The sequence below is a fragment of the Cryptotermes secundus genome, unplaced genomic scaffold (genome assembly GCF_002891405.2).
Source record: "Cryptotermes secundus unplaced genomic scaffold, Csec_1.0 scaffold74, whole genome shotgun sequence".
Lineage (NCBI taxonomy): Eukaryota > Metazoa > Arthropoda > Insecta > Blattodea > Kalotermitidae > Cryptotermes > Cryptotermes secundus.
In genome coordinates this window covers 1,270,410-1,281,568 of record NW_019745079.1, presented here as the reverse complement: position 1 = coordinate 1,281,568, position 11,159 = coordinate 1,270,410, and positions in this window count along the sequence as shown.

Below are 11,159 nucleotides of genomic sequence, written 5' to 3'. Positions count from 1 at the left end.
ACAAGAGCCCATCACTAGACTCTATCCTGAGACAACTGAATCCAATCTAAAGGGTTCTTCATTCCAGTAATATTCATAAAAATATGATCCTCCAATACGCAAGTAGGTCTCAGATGAAATCTCGTTTTAAACTTCTTGCCAACGTTTGTCTTCTCAAGGAAAGATACGACAAAATGTCTTATACATATTTCGTCTAACTGTAAGAATTTCAGGCTGACTCGGCGGTATTGAGCCATAATTTTGAAATACTTTGTAAGGCCCATAATGGTAGAGATGCAATAAAATAATTATTTTAACTTTCATCTTCCCACCGTCGTTCTGGTGCCTTTTATTCACAAACGCTTCATTTGTTATCAGTTCTCCTTTTCCCTTCTTTATCTCTCTTTCTGCTTACGCCCGTGGTAGTGCTGGTATTTATTTCTCTCCATCTTGTCTTGACCGGTCGCCTATTCAGTTGGACTATCCATCAGGGGATGGGGTTGGGGGCCCGTCACAGCGATCTGTGGCCAATGGGATAACGCTCTGCAATAAAACGACAGGAAACATTTGAGACTCGCTGTCCGCAGTAACAGCCACTGCCGGACGATTGCGGCAGTAAATCCTGACAAACTTTTCCACACACTATCAACATTTCTCATAAAATGTTTTCGTTCCACCCTTTCTTTTTCTCCTCCCTAGAAAAGTACAAACTGTCTCGTATGTAGGAGCACAGCTGGGCGTCTTGAAAGCTTTATCAATCCGCAGCTTCTAAGGAACAACACTAGAGCGCAGTGGTGTCACACATTTCCCTCGTGTGACTGCAGGTTTTACATTAGGGTATTTCCCGATTGTCAAATTTGACTTCTTGGACTATTCTAGACACTGAAGAAAGCAAACAAATTTTCTGATGATAACGAACTATACCCATGACGTTATTTTAAGGCCATTCTGTAAAAGCCACCGAGTTTCCACAAACTATGCTTAATGAAATCATTATGAGCTTTATGAGTAGAAGTAAATGTTAAAAAATAACCCCAGCTAAGACTTCGGAATTTAAAATGGTTTCAGAATCCAGAAGTTCAGTAAGAAATAATGCAGAAAATAACTGCAGCAAATTCCGAGTTCCTTACTTTGCCAACAACTCATACTAATTCACTGTGTCTTACTTTCGTTTATGTAATTCCTATTCTACCTTTAGCGGATGGAGGGCGTCACGTGGTCAGCGCAGTGGATCCCCACGACCGTTAATCTCGGATTTCTATACCGGAGCCGCTATTTCCTTGAAAGAGCTCCTCAGTTATCCTCACGAGGCTGAGTGGACCCCGTTCCAGACACAATACTTCTCAGAAAATTTGGTAGCTCTGGGAATCGAACCCGGACCTCTGGATCTGTATGCAAGAACTCTGACCACTAGACCACAGAGGAATTTATACTACGATAATAAACTTGATGGCATAATAATATACGTTAAACAGTGATGCTATCTAAAGGTACTCCATGAATTTGTGTCAGAAAATTTGGCACTGAAATAGCTTGGACTGTTATATTCTGCTCTTGTTTGTAGCTACATAACTACTGTATACAACTACAGACCAGCAAGCGTCATACTGTTTACAGTGCCATGGAATTGACATACAAATTTACTGTTGGCACCGAACACAGGCCCTATGTTTTACAGGGTAGGGAGTGTTTAGACATGCAGATGTTGGCTCATTGTTATTAAATCTTATTTCGTTTAATAAGCACAAACCCTCTAATAATATTACAGTCAGAGGAAGCACGCATCCGTCAAGCAGTAGTTCAACAGTCACTCAAGCAAGCAGTGAAGAAAGCAGTCAATGAATTGTACAGCAAAGCATTCAGTCAATCCACTAATCAGTTAAGCACTCAAATGGTCGAGAATTCACTCGCTCAGGAATCCCAATTGATCAGTCAATCAGTCACTGAAGTAGTCAATAATTCAATCAGTCGGTGAAACAATCAACAAAGCCGTAAATCGATCACTAAATCAATCAAGCAGTCAATCAGGTAACTAAATAGTTAATAAATCGATGGAGTAATCAATCTGTCAAATTGTTCGTTAAAGCATACACTTGTGTTAAATGAATTTCTACGGTAGCATAATTTACTGTATTTCGCCGAAAATGGGAAAGCTCCGAATGTCCTAGCTGAGACAACAACGCATGTAGTAATCATTCTGGCAAAAGAAAAAGAAAAATTGCATAACATTTAGGGACAGCCGATAAGAGAGAAATCCTGTGTTGGGTTGGCAGCATCCCTGCTTTGCTTTCCAAATGTTCTTATTCATATCTTGACCTGGTGAGATGTTGCCATACGAGATTTTCCTCAGTCACTCCAGTGAGATAGAACTTCGAATTATGCTACGATCTCATCCTTCCACATCCCTTTCCTTTACTAATCGCCCTGTCACTCCACGCTGCATTATCTTTGCTACCGAAAATATTCTTTAGATAAATGGAAATAAATAAACAGAGCGTGATGACCTGTTTTCCTCTCGCTCCCAATTTGGAGCAGTTCCTTGGTCATTTTAGAGATGGTAGGACTCCTTGGGAGGGTGATCAGCTCGTCGCAAGGCTTCTACCTGAACAGAGGACAACACAAACACAGAAAAACGCATGCATCAAGTATCCATGCCCTGAGTGGGATTCGAATTCACGATCCCGGCTTCCGAGCGAGCGGAGACAGTACATGCCTTCTTTTTTTAAATTCGCTTAGTGGGGGATGGAGTCCAACTGGGGCAGCCCACTGATTGGCCTATTGTAGCCTGCCCCGAGTGATGATGATGGAGAATTTGGTGGAATGAAGATTGGCAGGGGAAATCGAAGTACTCGGAGAAAACCCGCACCAGTGCCACTTTGTCGACCACAAATCACACTTGACCAGACCCTGGATCGAACCCGGGCCTCCGGGGTGGGAAGCCAGCGACTGCCCAGTGCATGCCTTAGACTGCTCGGCTACCGTGACCGGCTGATGACCTGTAAGTCCTGTCAATTCTGAGTCTCCTAATGGAAGCCGGTGGCTACTTCATGGTTTGAAGACAAAAGAGGAAATAAGCAGCCATAAATAACAACCGATTCACACATGCAGGAAAACGGAATGAGAAATTTCTTCTTGCCAAGAAGTTCTTACTGTACCTCCAGATAGCAGCACTGCTACATGCATATTCCTAAATGAAGTTCAGTACGATCTTTTAGTGTAAATGTAAGTGCGATACCAACACTTATCAAGTTACGAAGTAAATAAGTCTGTTGGCCGAGCCATAGCTCAAGCGGTTAGTCGCTGGTTTCCCACCACGGCGGTCCGAGTTCGATCCCAGGTCTGGTCAAGTGGGATTTGTGGTGGACAAAGTGGCAATGGGGCAGGATTTCTCCGAGTACTTCGGTTTCCCCTGCCAATCTTCATTCCACCACTTGCTCCATAATCACCCTCACCTATCATCTGGGGCTGGTACAATAGGCCAGAAGTGGCCGCAGTACAAGGCACTTAGTCCCACCCAACTAGCAATAAAAAATAATTCTGTTTCGTAAATAAACATTTTCCATGTGAACATAAATTAATTTCTCGGTAGATTTTATGCTGAAAATTGAATGATAATGTCCATAACGGCAAAAATTTCCCGTTGAAATATAATGGAGCTTTATTCTAATGATGGTGGCATTTCCTACTACGAGTTTCCGTGTATGTTAGATACGAGCAGCAACTTGTTTTACCTCCTCAGATTCTGTTGAGGGCAATGTAGACGAGTGCAGGGTAACGTATGCAAAGAGCAGTACACCAATCAGCAAATCTTGAGTCCTGGGACCTCATTTTCTCAAGCACGAGAACCGGGTTATGTATCTGATGAAGCCACGAAGCAAAACCTGCGGATTACTTTCTTCGCCTTGGCGAGGTAAAAAGGCGGCTAGTTCATTTTTTTCTCCTAGAATACATCCAGTGGCGGTCTGTACGTTCGTCAGTCCAAGTGAACTCGGGCACAGATGAATCGCGGGTTCAGACACCCTTCAGTGTATAGATGTTTGTTGTGTTTTCGCTGCGTGGTCATAGATCTACAGACGTTGAAATTATTTGATAATGGCCCCACATGAATACAGCCTATTGGAAAGACAACTAGTACAGAAAACTTATTGTGTCCACGTGTCTAAAAATTAATTTTTAAAAAAATTTATATTATATCGCGGCATTTAACTTGTTGCAAGGCAAAGACCACGAAACAATTAGACAAGACTGTTACTAGGTAATGGCATGTAAACAGCAAAATATGAACAGTGTTTTCTGTGCTGTCCGCGCCTATATATTATAAGCAGGACAATAAGTGAGAGTTAGTGCAGTGTAGTGCAAGGAATTGAAGAGTTGTTTGGTGAGTTAGAGAACTGCAGTTCAGTCATTGTGAGCTGTTGCTGTTAGATGCTGGTAGGTGAGGTAAGGGGACAGTTCGGGAATCCAGAGTAAGGGAAATGTTCGCCGTTAGAAGCCGTTACCAGACGAAGACTGGTGAAGATACATTAGACTGAGAAGACTTAGTGAGTGCTATAGTGCACTGCAGTGTGTGTGAATTAGCGATAGCGCTATAGTTGCTTGTAGTTGCGTTCTGTAAGAGTTCAGTAATTCCAGTTAACAATCCAAAACCCGTCTATAGTCATTCATACACGTAACGATACGTGTACATACTTAGAAGTAAAACACAGCAAAAAGGAAACAACTAGACGTCTCAAAGGTACAGAATCATAACAAGCTAAAAAGGGGGGGGGGTATCGCTGAAGGACCCCTGAGGACTCCAAATAATACCCCAACTTTCCGTTTTATCATAAGAAACACAAGGACACAAACAGTATCGGTTCAAAATCTTAAATATTATCCGTCAATAAAACTTAAATCCAAATAATTGTGAATAATTGTTTGTATAAATACATATAATACATAATAATAATACTACATAAATACATATAAGATGAATAATCTTAACAAGTTTTAGTGTGTGTAAATTTATTATAGTTAACAAATACGCACTTTTTAAATACTTTTTAAATAATTTTATAAAAGCAAGCAATGCAATAGATTAGCGTAATTAGGGCACCTGATGATGGCACTATATTGCCGAAACATGTCGTGAAGTAACAGGTGAAACTGAGTGCAGTACAAGACGGCAACTGTATACATATCATGGATGTATAAATCTTTCAAGTATGTACGAACTTTGTCATAGTAATTTCTGGACATGTTGTTCTTATGTGAGATTTGAGGCTTTCACGGCGGTGACTATGAAGAAAGCAGTCTTCTGGGATTTGGCACCGTGTATATGTGGTGTTAACCGACGTTTCGGAGGAACGTATCGCCTCCATCTTCAGATGGAGATGCTTGCAGATTTCTTATATATTTTTTCTTCTACCCTGAAGATGGAGGCGATACGTTCCTCCGAAACGTCGGTTAACACCACATATACACGGTGCCAAATCCCAGAAGACTGCTTTCTTCATGTTGTTCTTATGCTTTCTGAAGATGGTCACAGCTGACTTAAACATGTAAAGGCAATAAATATCTACAAATTGAATCACAGTGGACGGTGTTAACAATTATTCTATAACTTATTTTACTAGTGTGACGGACCAGAATGAATAAAGATAAACTGAATATGCCATTTAGTCTTGACGTTTAAGCAGAAATGAGTAAAAACTATGCCATATTAAAAAATAAATCAGCAAAAAATTGTTCATCGAAGAGTTAATCGCCTAATTTCCTAGATATGACACGGACCGCATATAAAATGACGCGTCCAATAAATCTTCTATTGTTGCATGTGTATTTGTCGCAGCAACAAGTCATTTACCGAGCGGTTGCTAACAACGACAGGGGGAAACACGTACAGACACACAGACTGCTGATAGGCATTTATGAAGTAGGTCCCTGAAATGGTCTGATGTGCCATGATATACATATTAAATTTCATGAAGATTGGTTCAGGAATTCAAAATTAATAAGGGGAGATACACATATAGCATTGTGATTGCATATGCCCACTTAAAAAAAGTAAGGTAAAGTTGTCCCCGTGCTTAAGCCATTAAACACTACACCATGAAGACGTACGGGGTAGTGGCTGTATAGATCCACATTTTCTTGACCTCGGCACTAGCTAGAGGTGAATGGTCAGATCCACGCTCCAGTCGCGCTTTTGCCCCCACGGGAAACGTCCATGGTACCCATTGGATATAAGGTTGAGTGGATCCAAGAGCCGGTCTGGAGGATGTGGAGAAGCGAAAATTCTTGACCCTACAGGGACTCGAACTCCGACCCGTGGATCCTCCAGCATGTAGCCAGTCGCTATACCGACTACGTTATCCCATAAGCCTGCTTATTTTTCTTCAAAATAAGGAAAGTGGGCTAAAAATATAATAATTGTCATTCGACCTCGATATTTTTACATATATCATTAGAATTAGCAACTATAAATCCTCGTGATGATCTTGAAGACGAGCCTTCTTTCCTAGGAAAAAATATATTTGAAAAATAAGACACTCTTATGTTCAAGCTATTACCCTATTTAACATTGGAGAACAATATTTTGCTCACAAAACAAACTTCTGTATTTGTGATATTCTAACCGCCTCTGTGGTGTAGTGGTCAGAGTTCTTGGCTACAGATCCATACGCCCCGGGTTTGATTCCCGGTGCTACTAGGTCTTCTGAGAAGTAGTGGGTCTGGAACGGGGTCCATTTAGCCTACTGAGCGTAATTGAGGAGCTACTTGGAAAGAAAAGTAGCAGCTCCGGTCTAGAAAACCCAGTTTAACGGCCGTGGGCATCCGATGCGCTAACTACGCGACACTCTCTATCCGCCAAAGTTGACACTAACTTTGACGAAAAGCGGCGGTCGCTCGGTCGGTATAGTTCGCTTGCGGACTACAAGCCACGGAATTATCGGTGAGATTATTACAATGAAGAGCTATTGTTTCTCTAAAGAACATTAGCCAATCACATTTTATACTGCAGATTCGGTGTGTTTTCGGTGAGGTGGGAACAGATTGCTTTAGAATCAAGACCTAGACGAAGTCAGCAAAGGGGCAAGCACTAGGCAGGCAACGTACTGTGATGTACGTGGTTAGAGCGCGGCGTCACATCCTGAAGGTTGTCTTGGCTGTCCTCGTGATAAATGTTTCCTGGCCTTGTCATCAGAGAGTAAGGGCCTGAGTTCGCTACACGCGTAGCACACTTTGCCACCGTCTGACCCTTCTTTTTCTCACACAGGACGCAACAAAGGGGAAAACACTAGTGTCTCGCTGTGCGTCAGGTCAGGGGCGCAGACAGGACTCATTACGAAGGTCAATACAGAGCGGCCGAGATCGCTGGCCGTGTTTCAGTCCCTTCTGTAGTCATCTGGCTTCAAGAGGGCAAATAGAACATCTTCTTCTTGCAGAGTCACGGAGAAATTTTCGACAAAAGAATAAATCCCGTTTTTACATTAAGTTTATAAAGGCTATTGATGAAAGGTGCCTTACACGGTAGCCGAGCGGTCTAAGGCATGTACTGTCTTCGCTCGCTTGGAAACCGGGATCGTGGGTTCGAATCCCACTCAGGGCATGGATGTTTGTGTGCGTTTCTCTGTGTTTGTGTACAGGTAGAGGCCTTGCGACGAGCTGATCATAAGCCCAAGGAGCCCTACCGAATGTGTAAGATCTATAAAAACCGAAGTGAACGGAGAATTTCATGGAGGTAGGCCTAGGCCCACTGGGGCTGTAGTGCCAAGGAAAAAAAAATGGATGAAAGGTAAACACGTCGTCGCCTGAAGACTAGAGCGATCTATGTCCAGTCTTAGGTCAGGGCGAGAAATTGCACTTTTCTGATTATCCGTGTTATGTTTCGCTGTCTCCATATACCCCCACGGGCTGATCTTACTTGCGAATGTGAAATTTCAGAATTTATTTTCTTCTAATCTGCATTTAAAATGCAGTTTATGCAATAACTTCAAACCAATTTTCCGGAAATCTGTGTTGGTGGACGCAATGCACTCTGGTGCTCAGATGACGATGTGCAGAGCATATTGCAACCTGATGGCCAGAGCGTTGCTGGTTAACAGACCGGTAAACATATGCAATACTCGTTGGAAATAGTGGACGAGATTATGCAATCCGCTTCTAAGCACTGGTACAGTAAGCAGACTTCCGCCCAGGCGCAATGACGTCACACCGCAACAGTGGTAGCTATCATGTAACTGGCTTTCTATGGAGTCCGTGCCGCGACCGTTGCTATGCAATCGCTCCGTAAACACGTTCCAACAATATAGGCTGTTTTCTGCGTGATTAGTGCGGAAGCTATATAAAGACAGTTACAGACAGAACAGATTTCAGTATTTGGCAGTATTCGGGAGTATTTGAGTGTGTTTAAGTGACAGTCAAGGGAAGTTCGTCGTGTGTTTGATACTTGGAGTGATTTGAAGTGACATTTTCTGTGTGGAGATCCATTGCTAGAGATGTCTAGTGAAAGACAAAGAAGCCTAGTGCGTGTGCAACGTGAATAGTAAAGTGTATTCCATGTATCAGAGTGTAATTAAAAGTGTGTGTAACCAAGCTGTTAATAAATCCAATCATCCGAACTAAATCCCGTCATTTCGTCACGCGTACCCCATACATGTGACAATATTACAGATAAAATTCGCTACCAGCCTGAAAATTTATCTTAAGCTTTGGTCACGAAAAGTGTTTGCATAAATATTGTCAAGGAAGTAAATTTTCAGTCTTAACTTTATTATTATTATTATTATTATTATTATTATTATTATTAGTAGTAGTAGTAGTAGTAGTAGTAGCAATAGTAGTAGTACCAAGTATCTTCCTGATAAATTCACCTCCATCTGTGAGCCGATTCTCTAGATATTTGGGAGCCTCAACGTCTCACAACCATATGGGCCTCCACGACCTCTTACAGGGATAGCTTTACGTTTTATCACTTTTAGTGTTTTCGGCGCCTCTGCCTCAGAATTACTGTCAGACATTACACGGCCGACCCCTGCTTCTAATCAAGCCTTCATGAATGATTTTATGGACTAGGCGTGATCTTGCGAAGAAGGTGGCATCTTTTTGATAGAATTTTCCGTAGGCAACGTCCTTGAACTAATATAAGTAGTGGGTGCTTCAACAGAGGGCCAACCTAGAGGATATAGCGGTAAGTACTGATGCTATTTGATCCAGACTTGTTCAAATACAGGTTCCAGGTTTGTAATCGCCTTTCGTGCACATTCTGGAGAGATACTTTGGGGTTGTAAGGGTAAAATTCAGAGGATATGAATCCTTTATGGCACTGTCAAATATTCCAATTCGTAAAATGATACAGAGAGCAACTTTCTGAATTTGGATATTTTGGTGGACCATTGTGGATGCACATCTGCCGTGGCTTCCTCACAAGAGTCAGAATTCAGTGGCATATATATAGTTCCATCTTGAGATTGTAAAATATTTGTGGTGTGTGGTGATAAGCTAAGTGTTTAATATGAGGCTACTGATAGTGGTTTAAATTTTTCAGACAACAAAGTGATGTACGGTCATCCAATGTACGTAAGCATTAGCCAGAAGAGCAGTTTCTTTCAAATGATGTAATTATTCCAAGAACGCAGCCTCGTAAATATAATCGGACTGTGTCATCTCCACAGTTGGCGCAACCGGTAAATTCTGCTTATGTGATTCTACAATCCGCACGCCATCAAAAATGACCATGCGAGGATACACACACCTGCACCACTGTAACAACGAACAGCTACCAAGTTCTCTGACCGCCCTACATCAGTTATAACTGTCCTCAATTTTACTCCTTTTCGAACGATTGTTTTTCAGGACAATTATTCGTCGGAAATCCAGTTTTATTCACGTTGAACAATTTCTCAGGATGTTCTTTCATTCATAGCTCTTCTGCTATTCCCTTGACCAGGTCAAGGAACTACGGTATTCTCACTCATCCCTTCCCTACTGACCTTGGATAACACTTCAAGAGCAAATAAAATAAGTAAAAGTAAAGATATCCCTGTAACAGGCCGTGGAGGCCCATAGGGTTGTGAGATGTTGAGGTTCCCACATTATCTAGACAATCGGCTCACATATGGCGGTAAGGCTGTCAGCCTTACGCGCCGGTCGCCCTTTACCCTCAATAATATTCCTGGTGCTCATGTCTGTTGGAGGCTGAGTCGACCCCAAGGTCATAGTGCGGCTGGAAGGAATATGTCAATTGAAAAAAAAATCCCATGTCCTCATCGGGAATCGAATCTGAGACCTCCCGGCTTGTAGCATAGTGCCTCAGCCAATATTTTTACTCTAGTTACTTTATTAGCAACGCCCTTCATTACAGTGCCTGTCAACAGGTTGCATGTTCCCTGCTTTTTATATGTTCTGATCATCTGAAATTCTCGTAGAAGAAGATAATAGTCACCAGTCACAGGGCTTGCAGACAGATGTCCTAAGTCACCTGCTCTAAGTGGCCATAATTGTACCTTTCCTTTCTATTTCAATGAAAAGCGTTTGCATTTGCAGGCGATATCGTGTGATTCATCCAGATCTATTGGTCTGAAACTAAACTCTACGGCTTTCGTCCGCAAACGAACTATACCGACCGAGAGACCGCCGCTTGTCGGAGAAGTTTATGCGAATTTTAACGGATAGAGTGTATCCCGTGGTCAGTACAATGAATCCCCATGACCGTTAATCTCGGTTTTCTAGACCGGAGCCACTATTTCCTTGAAATAGCTCCTCAATTATCCTCACGAGGCTGAGTGGACCCCGTTCCAGACCCACTACTTCTCAGGAAAATCCGTTGTTAAAATCCGTTGCCAAGAAACATGTAATGAAGTGAGAAGACTTTTATGTGAGCTGTGGTTAATTTGGAGTGTCTAATTCAGTGATACTGTTATAATTACTGTGTTAAAACCCGTTACCAGGAAACGTCTAGTGAAGAGAGACGACTTTATGTCTGCTGCACTTACAGTGATATTTGGAGTGTGTGGTTCAGTGGGACTGTTAGAGTTTGTTGTGGTGGCGCTCTGTAAGTGGCCAATAGATCCAATATTCCATCCGAAACCCCGTCGAGAGACACTTTAACACGTGACAGTATTTAAAGCTCCTCTGTCTGTGGGAAACATTTAAAGAAATATTTCTGATTCACTAGTCCGAGATTTGCAAAACGATTT